This window comes from Eumetopias jubatus, unplaced genomic scaffold (assembly GCF_037043125.1).
Source record: "Eumetopias jubatus isolate StellerSeaLion01/CBP00866 unplaced genomic scaffold, mEumJub1_p1.0 scaffold_1, whole genome shotgun sequence".
Lineage (NCBI taxonomy): Eukaryota > Metazoa > Chordata > Mammalia > Carnivora > Otariidae > Eumetopias > Eumetopias jubatus.
The window spans coordinates 189,413,415-189,429,033 of record NW_028274807.1 but is presented as its reverse complement, the minus strand read 5'-3'; the positions used below and the strand labels follow the sequence as shown (position 1 = coordinate 189,429,033).

At 39.4% G+C, this 15,619-nt stretch overlaps 1 protein-coding gene across 3 annotated transcripts in view; it reads right to left on the bottom strand.

The window, feature by feature from the left end:
* The window catches only part of FHIT (fragile histidine triad diadenosine triphosphatase), a 1,452,058-nt gene that overhangs the window by 1,233,837 nt on the left and 202,602 nt on the right, over positions 1–15,619 (bottom strand). The gene's annotated exons all lie outside the window — the stretch shown is intronic.

Sequence of the window (15,619 nt, the reverse complement as noted above, 5' to 3'; positions counted from 1 at the left end):
GGACAGCATGCCACATGCAGATAACAACACTTCCTACTAAGAGATCTTATTACAAAAACCCTTCATCAAGCTCTTACTACATATGAGCCACTCTGCTGAGGGCTCTACATACATCTCTCCTTTAGCCTCCACAACAACTCTGGCAGGTACGTACAATTATTATTCTCCGGTTACAGATATGTAACCTGAAGTTCAGAGACGTGAAGTAACTCTTCCAAGATCACACTGCAAGTCAGCTGTGGAGGCTCTTAACCCCTCACACTATTAACCAGGAAAGCTCTGCTTTTGTTGAATTCTGACCATTTTTGCTGGGGGGACTAGGGGTGCTTTTCTACCCTGTTTTGTTTCTCTTTGAATTACCATCTAATGGTTATCGCCAGTGTTTAATAAGTGATGCATTATCCCTGGGCATTGGAATTAATATCATTACTCAGAGATAGTAAACAGAAGTTTGCATTTGTGTACTGCCTAGAGGTGAAAGCATCAATAAAGAGCCCGAGGTGGGAGGAAAAGATGAACATCCAGACTTGACTCAGAGGCAAGGGATGCAATTCAATGTGGGGTAATGAAAAATTCTGCCTAGGCTAGCAGAGACACACAATCCTTCACCACTCCTTGCCCAAACTGCCTGGTTGCATTTCTCCTCACGTGGCTTTTTTATCCTCACGGGGCACAAGAGTCCCAACCCTGCCCATCACACACACACACACACACACACACACGCAAACATCTTGTGTATGCCCTGGGGTGCCCGGCATGCAATATTCTAGGAGCAATGAGCTGTGGGTCCCTTTGACGAAGTTTGCTTGGGGCCTAGGAATTTTAATCTACATCCATGAACTGAAGACATTTAAATTAAAAACTTCCTACCGATTTAGCAACAGCTAGGAGAACGGTGCCCAAATTTACTGAATTGGCCTGCAGCCTCACAAATGGCAAAGTGGCAGCCGCAGATAAGGAGCCGCTCATTACTGGAGGTATCTATGTTAACCCCATGCATTGAGCAGAACAAAGGATCATTAATGATTCCAAGGCTTGTCACAGCAGAATGGAGTGGTGGTGATTAGACAGCATCCAGACATGCTTTTCTTGTGACATTTCTTATTCTTAAACCCCGGTATAAGAGCATGTGTTAATTTTTATGATTTGTGTCACATGCTATGCTCCAGGCTGGATACATGAGACAGCTTCCCCATTCCAGTATTTCACAACGAGCAATAAACAAACGATAAGCAATGACAACAAGAGAAGAACCGCTTTCCAGGATCTTATGGTTAGTTCTGACATTTGGGAAATTACTTGAGTGCCAGAAGTCAATTTCTGCAATTGTGATCATGTTTCCGCACAGAAAATTAATAATGTTCCCACCTCCTTTTTATCCTTCATTTTATCGCATGCAAATTGGACCCCTCAACCTGGAGGGTCATATTTTTGATATAAGATTTCCTTTCTTTATAAAATATAGAAGGAAATTGCCTATAGAGCAACAGAAATCTTGGAAACGCATATTTACCCATTCCTTTGTTCATTCAATCAATACCTGTCGAGTACCTACTAAGAGCCAGGCACTTTTCCAGAAGCTGAGGACCCCTCAGTGAACACGACAGCTGAGGAACACAGACAATAAATAAGCGATCCATTAGAAGAACAAATTAAGTTTGGAGCAGTGAGTGTTAGGAAGGAAATAAAGCAAGGCAATGTGATAGGTCCTCCCTAATGGGTGGTCAGAGAAGGACTCTCTGGGAAGGTGACATTTGAGCTGAGAGCCAAATAACAAGGAGGAGCCAGACATGCAAAGATATGAAGAGTGCTCTGGGTAGAAGAAATGGCAAAGCTCAAAGGCCCAATCACAGGAACAAGCCTGGCTTGTTCAGTGTAACTTGAGGAAGGTCCAGTAGATGAGAGATAAGGTCAGGGAGGGAGAAAGGAACAGATCAGGTGGGAGCCTTACAGGCCATAGTGATTTTGTATTAGGATTTTATATTCATGACAAGCAGATCCACTGAAGGTTTAAAGCCAGAGAATGATGGGTTCTGACATTTTAAGAATTACAGCTGATTTTTAGTCATGGACAAAATTGTGTCTCATCTCAAGGATGTCAGTTCCTCACAGATCCTAAGAACCCAGTTTTTGTCAGGATGTGTAGTGATTAAGAACACAGTGTGCCTCAGAAAATCTATGTTTGAATCCTTGGTCTGCCATTAATACACTGTGTGATTTTAGGGATTCCATTTAAGTTACTAAAGTCTTAGTTGCTCCATGTAAAACCCATGGTAATAATTCTCCTAGGGCTTTGGACAGAAACAAATCAGACATTACCATAATGGAGTAGCCCTAGTGCCTGGTCCGTGGTACATGTTCAGAAAACAGTAGCTTTTAGTATTAGTATCATTAATACTAGAGAAAAAGAGGAAAGGGTGAGGTGAAGGACTAAGCAGGTGCACAGATCATTTAGGGTAGAAGATAAACCTACAGAAGACAGATGGAGGTCTCCATTAGCAGAGAGCATCTCTGCTCCAGGTCCCTGGATAAATGCCACCTCTTTAACGTTCTGCACATGGTAGAATCCGAACCAAAATGGAATTTTAGAAACACTGGAAACAATCCAAGTGCTCATGAACAGGAGCATGGATCAGTAACATGTGGTATATTCATGCAATGAAATGCGCCATGGAAATGAAAAGGAATGACCTGTGGGCACTCCCAAAACTATGGATGAATTTTACAAATATATTCATTGAAAGAAGCTGGAAAGGAGAGACTACAAGGCTGTGTGAGTCCATTTAGATGAAGCTCAAGAACAGGTGAAACTAACATCAACATAGGAGTTACCTGTTGAAGGACTGTATTTGGAAAACTTTTGGAAGGTGCAAAAGGAACCTGCTAGCTCGCTCGAAAGTCTTGTGTACCCTGATCTAGATGGTGGTTCCATAGAGGTATACATATATAAACATAACAACAATCTGTATATTTAAGGTTTTTTTTTTTAAGATTTTATTTATTTATTTATTTATTTATTTATTTATTTATTTATTGAGAGAGAAAGAACACGAGCAGGGGGAACAGCAGAGGGGGAGGGAGAAGCAGACTCGCTGCTGAACAGGGAGCCCGACGCGGAGCTGGATCCCAGGACCCTGGGATCATGACCCGAGCCGAAGGCAGACACTTAACCGACTGAGACACCCAGGCGCCCCTATACTTAAGATTACCATACTTTATAAACATTTATTATATGTATGCTATACCTTAATTTTTTAAATTCATATCCATTTATTTATTTTGAGAGAGAGAGAGCGCTTGTGTGCAGGGGTTGGGGGGAGGGGCAGAGGGAGAGAGAAAATCTGAAGCAGGCTCTCTGCCCAGCATGGAGCCTGACACACGGCTCCATCTCATGACCCTGAGATCATGACCTGAGCTGAAACAAAGACTCAGACACTTAACCGACCGCGCCACCCTTAATTTTTAAAAAAACAGTATCATTTCAGGGGATCAGAATTAGCTGCATAAATAAACAAACGGTGACTGCTGTCTTCAGGAGAATGTCAACCTCGGAACCATTTGGGAGTGCATTCATTTCTAAGGCTGCTTCCCCCTTTCTGTATTAAACAGCTCTACCTGTACTGTCAGCCACAAGGAAGGCACCAAACCACAGGGAAGAGATGCAAAAGAAAAGCTCAGCTCATAGCAGGACAACTGGGAAGCGTGTCAAACTGTGGCCATGACTAACTTCTCAAAATCCACTCCTGCAACTAACAGCATCTGCTTAGCACCATACCTCCCATTTGTGCGGAACTTGTCTACATTAAATGAAAGCTCAAGGGGGCACGGTTGCTTCTCTTCTATCTTAGAAATATATCTCAGGTACTTGGGTGCTCTCTAAAGAATAAAAATAATAACAGGAGGCTGTAGAACAACTTAGGTTCGCAGCATATGTTTAGATAGCATTTTTTGGCAATTTAATGAGGGAAACTCAAAGGGCTTCCAGCATCGGAAAAAAAAAAAAGAAACGGAATTATTTCATTTCCCTGATAAAGCACCCAACCCACAATGCAAAAGCCATTAAATCTCAACATGTGGCATTAAAAAATGGTTTTTGGCTAAGATCAGCCAAAGATGTGCCCAGGGCAAATTTTTATGACCATATCATCACGACCTAAAATTCAAATCAGTAGACTAGCTAGAAATACACGCTCCCTAGAACAGTTGTTTTCTGCATCTATCTCAGTGAAAAATGGTAGCAGAAGAAACCTTCCTTTGCTAGAAAAACACTATCAAATAATAAAACAATTCAGGACCAGTTTTCACAAAGTAATAACAAGCCATACATAATTGATTGCCTTTAGTCTTTCTCTCCGGGCATCACAAATCACAGTTCCTAGTGCTTCAACCAAACAAACCTTCATTCCGGAATGAGGCTGTCCATTTTGGCACTACCTGAAACTCCTTTGGCAACTTTAATGCACACTTTGCTGCACTGCTCTTCAGAGAGGCTCTCATATTCCCAACAATGCTACATGTCCTTCTTTCTGGGTGTTTACCCGCCATCCTTGATGGGAGGCAAAAGGTAAATTCTTCTAGAAGTGAATTGATTTGGACTTATGATCTCACCTCGGGCTGGCAAGGGAATATGAACTACCCTGGGAGATAAAACACTTTCCTGTGAAGTCATATCCTAACTCCCTCCATTAAAACCGTAGGATCGCACTAAAAGCAAGAGAGAAACACTAAAATTATACCAATTCTTTGGTCTACCAAATATCGAGCAGCTGTATCCATAAAAGAAGAATAAATAATTCATTCCAAAACTCTTACTCTGCACATCCCAAGGCTCACAGCATCAGTTGCAAAGGAGATCTGAACCAGGGCTTAAGAATTCTAGTGATGCCTCGACCACCACAGGAACCACATCCCTCTGCCTTACCCTTCTTCTGTATGTAAGGCTAATGGCATAGACCTGGGTTGTCCACCACATAGCGAGGAGCCACATGTGTCTATTTATGAACTGAAATGTTACTAGTCCGAATTGAGGTATATGGTATTAAATATACACAGAATTTCAAAGACGGACTACCTCCCCAAAAGAATGTAAAATATATCTCAGTAATTTAAATTTAAAAATATTGATTACACGTTGAAATTATAATACTTTGGACATATCGGGTTAAACAAAATATATTATTAAAATTAATTCTACCTATTTCTTCTTACTTTTTTAATGTAGCTTTTAATTTTTTTCCATTATATCTCTGACTCACATTGTATTTCATTTGGACAGCACTGATCTAGACCATTCTGAAATGCTACTGGGCCTAGGATTCTGTCCTTGTGGAACTAGGGAATTATAATCCTAACAGTGCATATAGACACTTTGTATGTCTTAAAAGATGGAGAATATAGGAGAATATAGGGGAAGAAGCAACAGTATAATCACCAAGTATATTATAGGTTTCATTATGCTGACACTTTTCTAAGCACATTACAAAAAAAAAAAAAAAAAAAAACAGAGAGAGAGAGAGAAAAGAAAGAAAAAGCATGACATAGTCCCTTATGCTTTGGAAACAATGAGACAATATTAATTTTTAAATCAAACCATCTTTACTTTCTGCTTCTAGCCTCAGTTTCCCCATTTGTAAGAGAAATACATAGACTCACTTTTTAGAAAACTACATGAGATAATATAGATCAATGCTTACAATACCATTGAGTTCTAAGGGAATGGAAAAGATTTTAACATTGGACATGTTGAGCCAGGAGCTCGAGGAACACTGGGATGGAAATGTCCATTAAGCAGTTGGGAATCTAAGGCTGAAGACCAAGAGAGAAAGGAATTGATAAAATCACTCTAACAAGCTTACACAGTAGGCATTGCAAACTCAGAAAGTACTCCAGAGCCAGAAAGGGGAGAAAATGAGTGACAGCAGGTGGGTGGGGTATGTGTATGTTCATTGCCAAGTGGGGAGCAAATACCCCGTCTAAACCACACACCTCTGGCTCAGCTCCAGAACTATCATGAGGGGATAATAATAGTACAGTGTGGCCAGATTTTCCAACTTTTAAAAAGAATCTAGAAATTCATATTTTTAGACGTTTAGGGAATTTTTTTCAAAAGGCACTCATTCCAGATAGAGCCCATGGGAAAACAGTTTAACACATCTGCTGTCCAGAAGGTCAACAAGATGACTTATTAGACTCCTACCATATGAAAGCTAACAGAAATCTCCAATAACATTCCCACCAGCCCCAAAACATTTAGCTGCCAAAGCTGGGAACGGAGCTTCCGGCTCCCTCCTCTCAGCTTCTCACACAGCACAACTCAGTTGCCTGGGCTACATCTTGTCCCAGCAGTCTGTCTCTCTCCCAGACCCTGACCTGGATGTGTGGAGAATGTTTCAGAGAGAGCTGCAAAAGCTCTTGGACTCTGCAGGAGACACGTGACATCATCCAAGGTGCTCCTCTAGCTATTACTCACTGCCTACTTTACGTCTCTCTGGAATATTCTCTGTTTTCATTTCAGGCACTTTCTGCTACCCAACTGGGTAAATAAATTACCATATTGTGTAAATGGGTACAATCTGTAAACCTGAAAGAACTGCCTTGCAGAATAATTTTTTATTCCATCATACTCTAAAAATACCATACTTAAGAAAGAAAGAAATACCAGTGGCCTCTCTATATCTACTGTAGGGAGTAAAGGGATTTATAGGTGAAAAATTAAAATTACAGTAGCTACTCCTTCCTCCAGTGAGTAATTCTTAGGAAATGCATTTTAAAGAGGATGACTTTCCAGCGAAGATTTTAATTTTAATTTAACCTTCCCAGAAAATGAAGTGCTTTGTGTAGATTCTTTTGGTTTTATTTAAGGCATAAAAATTAGTTCTGAGCTGTGATAATTGTGGGCTTAGGAATGTAATCATTCTAAGCACCACTTCTGACTTGCTTATAAACCCTACAGATCTTGAGTTGCTGTTTATTGCTAATTCAAAGTTGGCAAGTTATTTAATTGTGAAGCAGAATTGAAGTCAGAGTGTCGTGGAAAGGCTGGAGGTAAATTGCTCTATTTTGCTTTCAACAGGCTACCCAAAGACTGGATGCATGGTGTGGTACAAGGCAGGTTTCTGGGAATGTGCTTCTCTAGCTGTTAATCTTCTTAATTAAAATGGGAATGGTGACATGTTCCAAGGATGGGGAATAAAATATTAGATTTAATATTAAACCAGAATTCTACCTTTTTTTAAAGATTTTATTTATTTATTTGTCAGAGAGAGAGAGAGAGAGCATGAGCAGAGGGAGCTGCAGGCTGAGGGAGAAGCAGGCTCCCAGTTACACAAGGAGCCTGATACGGGACTCGATCCCAGGACCCTGGGATCATAACCTGGGCTAAAGGCAGATGCTTACTGACTGAGCCACCCAGGGGTCCCCAGAATTCTACCTTTTGAAACCAGTCACAGATAAGACAAATAATCACAGTTCCTATTATCCACATTTATGATTTTTAGACTTAACTGTGGCTTTCTGTTGTGGCTATGAAGACCAAACCTAAATATCATTGCTTATATTTTGTTGTTTAAAGAAAAAAAAGGGTGGGGTAAGGCTTTGGCCATGAAAATCTTTGATGTCCATAATATAGTTGGTAAACTATTTCTAAACATTTTAGAATTATGTGTTTGAATCCATGACAACACACACACGTATAATCAACATCACCCAAAGTGCCATATGGCATGTTTTTCCCTCCTTTATAATAAATAGAGGTTCCCTGAAATGTTTTAAGAAAAATGAACTCACACTTAAGTATGGGGCACATTTGAACTGAAATTCCCTTGAATAAAGTTATCATCTTCACACAGCACTGTGTCTGAAAGTTATGGTATGGAAACCATTGAAAATTAACTTAATTAAAATGTTTGGCATATACCTGGATGTAGTGTGTTAGTATTTTTCAGTAATTCAAGAAACAGATAAAGATACCTCCCTAATTTTACATCTCCTAAAATTTCCGCTTAAGAAACAATAATAGAAATGTCTACCTGCCCAAACATTTACAACATGCTTCTCAGTGTTTGGGAGTAGAACAGAAGACACACTGTGGACCTATATGCTGACCTGGGTCCCATTCAGTGGGAACTCTTCCGGTGTGGTATTGTCATTCTTTAGTCACCTACTCAAAAGCGTGAGCTAGCACACTGTGGAACATCAGGCCCCTTGCTACACTTCGGGGAGGCAACAATAAACATGGCATATCCCTGCCCTCAGGCACCTCAAAAATCGCCTTCACACGACATCAAATGGATCGGAAACCAGGGAGCAGGGGTATCTCAAGGCCACAGATTGCAACTGGGAAAAATAAAATACTAGTACTACCTGGTGTTCATTTGTCGATCTCTTTAGTTCTTTCTAGGTATCGATATTTTTACTTAAAAATCTGAATTTATGGCTTCTCTATAAACACACACACACACACACACACACACACACACACACACACACGCAAAACCACTCCAGCAGATCTTAGCACACTGGACCAGAAATCCCCCTTGGCCTCCACGGACTGGAGCCCAGTGGTAGCACTGCCCACCCAGTTCATTTTATGTGCTTTCTCTAGGTCACCAATGTTCCCATAATTCCAGATAGGTTCATACATCTCTCATTTCCATTAGCTGCTTGGGTCTTGTGGTACAATACTGAGTGTTTGATCCTGCTAGAAGTGAGCTTGGTTCTAGCCCTGGGTCTGCTGCTTACTGAACATGCAACCTTTTTTTTTTATGTTATATTAATCCCCATACATTACATCATTAGTTTTTGATGTAGTGTTCCATGATTCATTGTTTGCGTATAACACCCAGTGCTCCATACAGAATGTGCCCTCTTTAATACCCATCACCAGGCTAACCCATCCCCCCACCCCTCTCCCCTCTAGAACCCTCAGTTTATTTCTCAGAGTCCATCGTCTCTCATGGTTCATCTCCCCCTCTGATTTCCCCCACTTCGTTCTTCCCTCCCTGCTATCTTCTTTTTTTTTTTTTTAACATATAATGTATTATTTGTTTCAGAGGTACAGGTCTGTGATTCAACAGTCTTACACAATTCACAGCACTCACCATAGCACATACCCTCCCCATTGTCTATCACCCAGCCACCCCAACCCTCCCACCCCCCATCACTCCAGCAACCCTCAGTTTGCATTCTGAGATTAAGAATTCCTCATATCAGTGAGTTCATATGATACACATCTTTCTCTGATTGACTTATTTCGCTCAGCATAATACCCGCAAGTTCCATCCACGTCATTGCAAATCTTGCCATTGGCTGAACATGCATCCTTAGCGTGAGTTGCTTAACCCCACTGACCCTCAGCTTTCAGTTATTTTCTCTGAAGAAAAAAAAGATAAAGATGAAAGACAAAACTACACTAAACAAACCTACCCTGCTTTCTGGGCATGGCAATTGTGAATCTCCAAAGAGAAATCTATGGAAGGGTTTCCCCAAACTGTGCAGCACTGGGCAAAAAACAATATTGTTGTAATTATATTTTCAAAAGAAGTATCTTGAAAGTCAGAAATAATAGCCTGTGTCTGATTATTACTGTAAAGACCACAGAGTACTCTCAGCTGAATTAAATCTCACATGACCTCTAGGAAATAAATATTACTTTACCTATTTTCCAGATGAAAAAACCAGGCTGAAAATGATCAAGGGACATGCCCTGTCATAAAATGCTTACATTTGTACCAAGTCAACTTTCAAGACTGTCCCCATGATTTTAACACCCATGAAGAGACCTTGAACAACTGACATTACTGACCTGAACACTAACCAGTAAGGTGAGCCACCATTTTCCAAGGACATACTTCAGATAGAGTTAGACTTTTTTTGAAGAGGAATACGTTTTAAAGGGTATTTCATGTAATATCGGGGAAATATTTTGAATAAATACTTATAATACACACTCATATGGACTTTTAATAAACTGGTAGTGTTATAGATTTTGAGGATGTTCTCTCTCATTAAGTGTTTCTCAACATTACATTATTTTCTTGGAGACCATTATCAGTAAGTAGGTATTCAGTAACCTCTGAGGGAAATAAATGTCCTTAATTATGTTAAAGTCTACTTTTATCAATCCCTTCCCTACTCTCTATTTTCACCCATTTGAACCAGACTACAGTTCAGAAAGAAGATGGACCTCACTTTCACACAAATTTTTTCAAGAAGACCCAGATATAGTAAACATGAATCAAGGGTTTATCACTTATCTTCAAGAAAGAGACTCTCCATAGGAATAGTGAACTTTTCTAATGCAGTTACATTTTTATTAGGGTTATAAAAATTCAATTTCCTGGTGACATTAGGTATACATTGATTAAATAAAGTCAAATATATAATATCTTTTTTAAAAAAGATGCAGCAGACTTATTTAAGTTCCTTCCACGGATCACAATAATTGAGGTGGAGAAAATTTCAAATGAACAAGCAGAGGAGTGACTTAAGAGTGCAGAGGAGATCTCATGTAGTTAATTTAGAAGTACAGTGGGAATTAAATCAGGAGACATGTTGAAGAGTAACCAGTTCTCGGTGGGAGGTGTGTATCACTGAGTAATGTACAAACTACTGTTTACTCACTGCAATCAGCTGGTGGCTAAGGAAAAAAAGCTTAAAGATAATGGCACTGCCACCACCATGTTTAAACCTCCAAATTAAGTGAAGAAACTCAGACTAGAATGCCATGTGGAGAACACAGTGCCAGGAACCACACACTTAGCCTGCAGGAACTAAATATTAAGAGCAACTACAGAAGAGGCGATTGCAGACTTGTGTAAACTTTTTGAAATAAGAATATACAAAACTGGCTGTGTTTGGTGATGGCTCTTCATAAAAACAGATGGTCCCAAGAACGTAAAAGGATTGTAAGCCACGGTTCTCAGGTTACAGATTTCAAAAATTGGGGAGAAATGCATACCACCCCAGTTTTTTATTCTCCCAAGTGAAGATTTTGAAAACAAATAGAATTATCATGTAGAATGGCCATCAAGTCATTAAAAAATAAATAAATAAAAACATTAGCAGTTCTAGAAGAACTGTATCTCTTTACAATGGACAATTCCATTTAGGAAAAGATAGTAAAAAAATGTGCAAATGAGTTTTGAGACAGGTTGGGTTTCCCCCAAGAAACAGATTCTTCACACATTCAGCTTAAAAGAGGTTTTGAAAGGAATGCTTTTGGATCAACATCTGTGGAAGGCAAGGGAGGGAGAGAAAGGAAGCAAAATTGGCAGAAAGAGAAATCCCAACGGTAGCTTACGGGGATTAATGAAGATGGGGTATCCTATGTTGGGGGAAAGGGCAGAGGCCTTGATACCCTCCAGGGATAAGTCACTGGAGACAGGCTATCTCATGAAAGAGGTGTGTGTGTCTGGGAAAGGTGGGGTAATGAGTCCTTAGATCCTGAAGGAGGATCTGGGCAATGCATCCAAGAGTCCATGCAACACTTGTGTCTGAGACTAGTGAAAATATTTTAAAGCACTATAAGCTTTTAATCCCAAAGGGTCACGATAATGCAAGGGCCACTTAAGACAAAATAGTAAAACATTAAGAGGTTAAAAGCTTACAATGCTCTCATGTTGTCAGATAACATCTCCAAGAAAATCAATTCTCTTGCTGTTGAGATAAAATTGCTCCCTAAATATCAAATCTACAAGGAAATTCCAGAAAAAGATGGTATGGACTCCATTGTCTCTGCTCTACTCATTTTTCACTCTAAATAAAACTAAACACCCTGACTATTATTCAACAGAATATGATTAAAAGAAAAACAAACAAACAAACCTCTAAAACCTGGAAAAAAGAAGGCAGACTGGCTAAGGACCTCAGAACTTCAGGAACAACAACACGGTGAGTCCCTGGTTTTCTGTTTATCTCCTATATACCCTGAGATGGTTCCAGAGAGGCCTGCAAACCCTAAGCACCAAGAGAAAGACCTTGTTCTCTCAGGCCAAAGGACCAAAAAGGGGGAATCCCAATACAGACCTAGGGGGAGCCCCAGTCCCACCATGGGGCACTAAAAGCAGTCTGATTTACAAGCAACAGCAGTGAAGTCCTGGACCAACCACACTATGTATCTTACAAAGGACTAGTATATAGAATATATAAAGAATTCTCAAAATTCAATAGCAAAAAAACAAAAATAATCCAATTAGAAAAGAAGCAAAAGACAAGAGAAGACATTTCACCAAAGAACACATGCAGCTGGAAACTACGTGAAAAGACATTCAACATCATTAGCTTTTAGAAAAATACAGTTTTAAAGCCACAATAAGATAGCACTACATACCTTTCCGAATGTTTAAAACAAAAAGTCATAACAACAGATGCTGGTAAGGATGCAGAGAAACCAATCACTCATATGTTGCTGGTAAAAATGTAAAATGGCACAGCTGATCTGAAAAAAAGTTTGGTGATTCCTTTTAAAACTAAAAATGGACTTATCATATGACCCAGCAATTGTACTCTTAGGCATTTGTCCTAGAGAAATAGAAATATTTTCATGCAGAAACTTGTACATGAATGTTCACAGCAGCTTATTTGTAATAGACAAAATCATCCAAATGTCCTTCAATAGGTGAATGGTTAAATAAACCTCAGTACATCCATAACATGGAATATTAATCAGCAATTTTTAAAAAGCCAATCTCAAAAGGATACCTACTATATGGTCACTTTTATATAACATTCATGAAATATGACAATTATAGAGATCAAGAACAGATCAATGGTTAGGGATGGGGGAGAGGAGGCGTGCAGCTTAAAGAAGTCGAAAGAGTTCTTATGACGGTACAGGTAAGGGATTTGTGTTGGTGATTTCATGAAGTTAGGTTAGACACACACACACACACACACACACACACACACACACACACACACACACACACACACACACATGAGTGCCTGCAGATCTGGTGATCTGAATAAGCTCTATGGATTGTACCAGTGTAAATCTCCTGGGTTTTACACTGTACTATAGTGAGGCAAGATATCAACCATCAGGCAAAGCTGGGTAAAGGGTACCTAGAACCTCCCTATACATTTCTTCGTGAGTTCCTATGAATCTATAATTTTTCTCAAATTAAAGTTTTCTTTTTTTTAAAATCAGATTTACTGGTCCGGCATAAAAATTCCTAATCTAGGTATTGTTTTCTTTGTGATTTGCCTTGCATCTGCCATTGAAGGCAGATTTCAAACCTTAACCTCAGATGCCCATTCCTCCAATAACCTCTCCTTCCCCAGGCTCAATGCCCTCCTTTATCCCCCTTCTTATAGTTTGAAAATAGTAACTGGAGGGACTGGAATCCCTTTAATGCCCAACCAAAACTCTACACCTCTTCCCAGGGTGTCCTTCGACTCTGTCCTGGCCCTGTTCCACCTCTGTTGTCCTCGCTGTCTCCGGGTCTGATGCTTCAGGGATGCAGCTGGAAGGGGTTTGGCTGGAGTCCTCCCCCCATCAAACACAGACCAATTTCAATTGCTTGTGGCACTTTGCTAGCGATGTGTGTATGTGTGTATAAACCTAAAGCACAGGAGAAGGGACAAGGACTTCAGGGTTTTATAGAAATAATTTAGTGTATATAAATTCTCCCAAGAGAAATCTGTGTCAGTCTACAGAAAGTGTCTCTCTCAAGGGACTGATACCAGTTGTCTGTATATTCAGACCATTGTTAGCCATCTGCAATCTGCAAAGACAGAATGTATAAATGCGAAGGGAAACACCACACTGCTATTCCTTTGTAAGATTAAGAAGTTTATTCTAATTCTTAAAAGTTAGCTGAATTCTCACCCTTTTACAAACTAGACTGTAAAATACAGCCATTGAATTGACCAAGCACTCCTAGTTTTTAATCCTGATATTGAAGCCTATCAAAATATTAGCGATGAGAGCTTTCATTTGAAAAATCCTGATAATTCTAATATTCAATTATAATATGCATTTTACTACTACACTGTACTTATGCCCCTTAAAAGCAAAAGCTAGGACTGTTTTAATACTGATTTCTCCCATGCTTATCATTAATTAAAAGGTAAAAAACTATAACCAGGGTATCGGCAATCAGGCTTTCAAAGTAAAAAACATCAATAACCAGTAATTGAGAACACTTAAGAACAAATTTTAATTAGAAAAAAAGTCAGAAGAGAAAAAAAATGTTCTGTATTATTTTAACTTGTAACCAGATCAGTATATACTGATAAAGTTACTATACAGTAACTGAAATGTTACGATTGCCCACGCCTTCCAGGCTCCCATCCAATTTTTCTCCCACAGCAGATGCTAAAGAAAAGACATACAGTCAGACATATCCATTTATATAATGTTTACAGATATAACACATCAACAATATATTGTTTGAGGTTTTTACGGAAGCTAACATCAAGAAGCAAAATGTGTTCTGCCTGTGTACTTATGTACTTCAATTCATGCTCATCCTTAGAAGTAGTCTGATGGATTATTAAATTATGGCTGGACTAAGTACCCACTAAAGCGAAGTGGTGTACTTATGTCGAGGACACAAAGATGAATAAAATAGTCCCTATCCTAAAGGAGGGCAAAGTCTAGTATTAGAGCCACATGAATAGCCTACAAATGAAAGAACTCAAACATAGGGTTTGTCCATGGTGAAAGGGAAGGGCTTAACATCAGTTGAGACTGATAAAACAGAATATAATAGTGGTAAAAGCAAGAATGGCTTAAGTGTCTTTAGTTCCCTAATCAACCCTATTGGCATCCATCTAAGCTACCCCAAATAAACAGTGTGCCTGTTATGTACAAGCAGTTTCAAAAACTGCCCCCTAGTCTCCTCTACTCTACCAATCAGAATCCTAACAGGACATAAATGATACAGTCAAATTAAAATTAATTGAGGAAGGCTTAATAAAGGGACTATTTACAAAAACTTGGGTAGCATATAGGGAAACGATAAGGGTTATTCAATACTCTGGAACTGTTATCATCCTTATGCCTAAAGGGAGAAAAGGAAAGAAGCAGTGACCAGAACATCAAAGGGAAAAGTTTGATAAAGAAGTTAATCTTAAAACTAGCCATCACCTCCAGTAGAGAGACACAACCAAGCTGACCTTATAGGAACAGCTCCAGGGCAACTAATATCTTAACCTCACTATCCTCCCTTCCTCTAATCTCTTGGTTGGATTTGGATTCTCCATTGGCCAGAAGGCAAAAAAAATCCATTAATGAAATCCATATAGATCAGCAGATGGAAAAGAGTATCTGATTCCTACTATTCAGAAAATCAGGAGTTACCTACTGCCTAGGGCAGAGTTGCTATGGAAATTAAACAATATAGGCACATTATGCACATAAGTATGATTTCAAACATAGGTGAATGAGAAATGTAATTATTAAATACACAATAAGGGGTTTTTCATTATACCATTAATTTGGTAATGATCTATGCCTCCTGTCATCTCCTCTCTACATGAGAGGTACTTAGGAGGGGGAGAGGAACCAACTTTTCCAGAGTGGCTGTGTTTGCAGCATAGTGCTAAGTATTTGATATACACACCATCTCATTTAATTCTCCCTAGAAACTATAAGATAGGAATTATTTAGCCCATG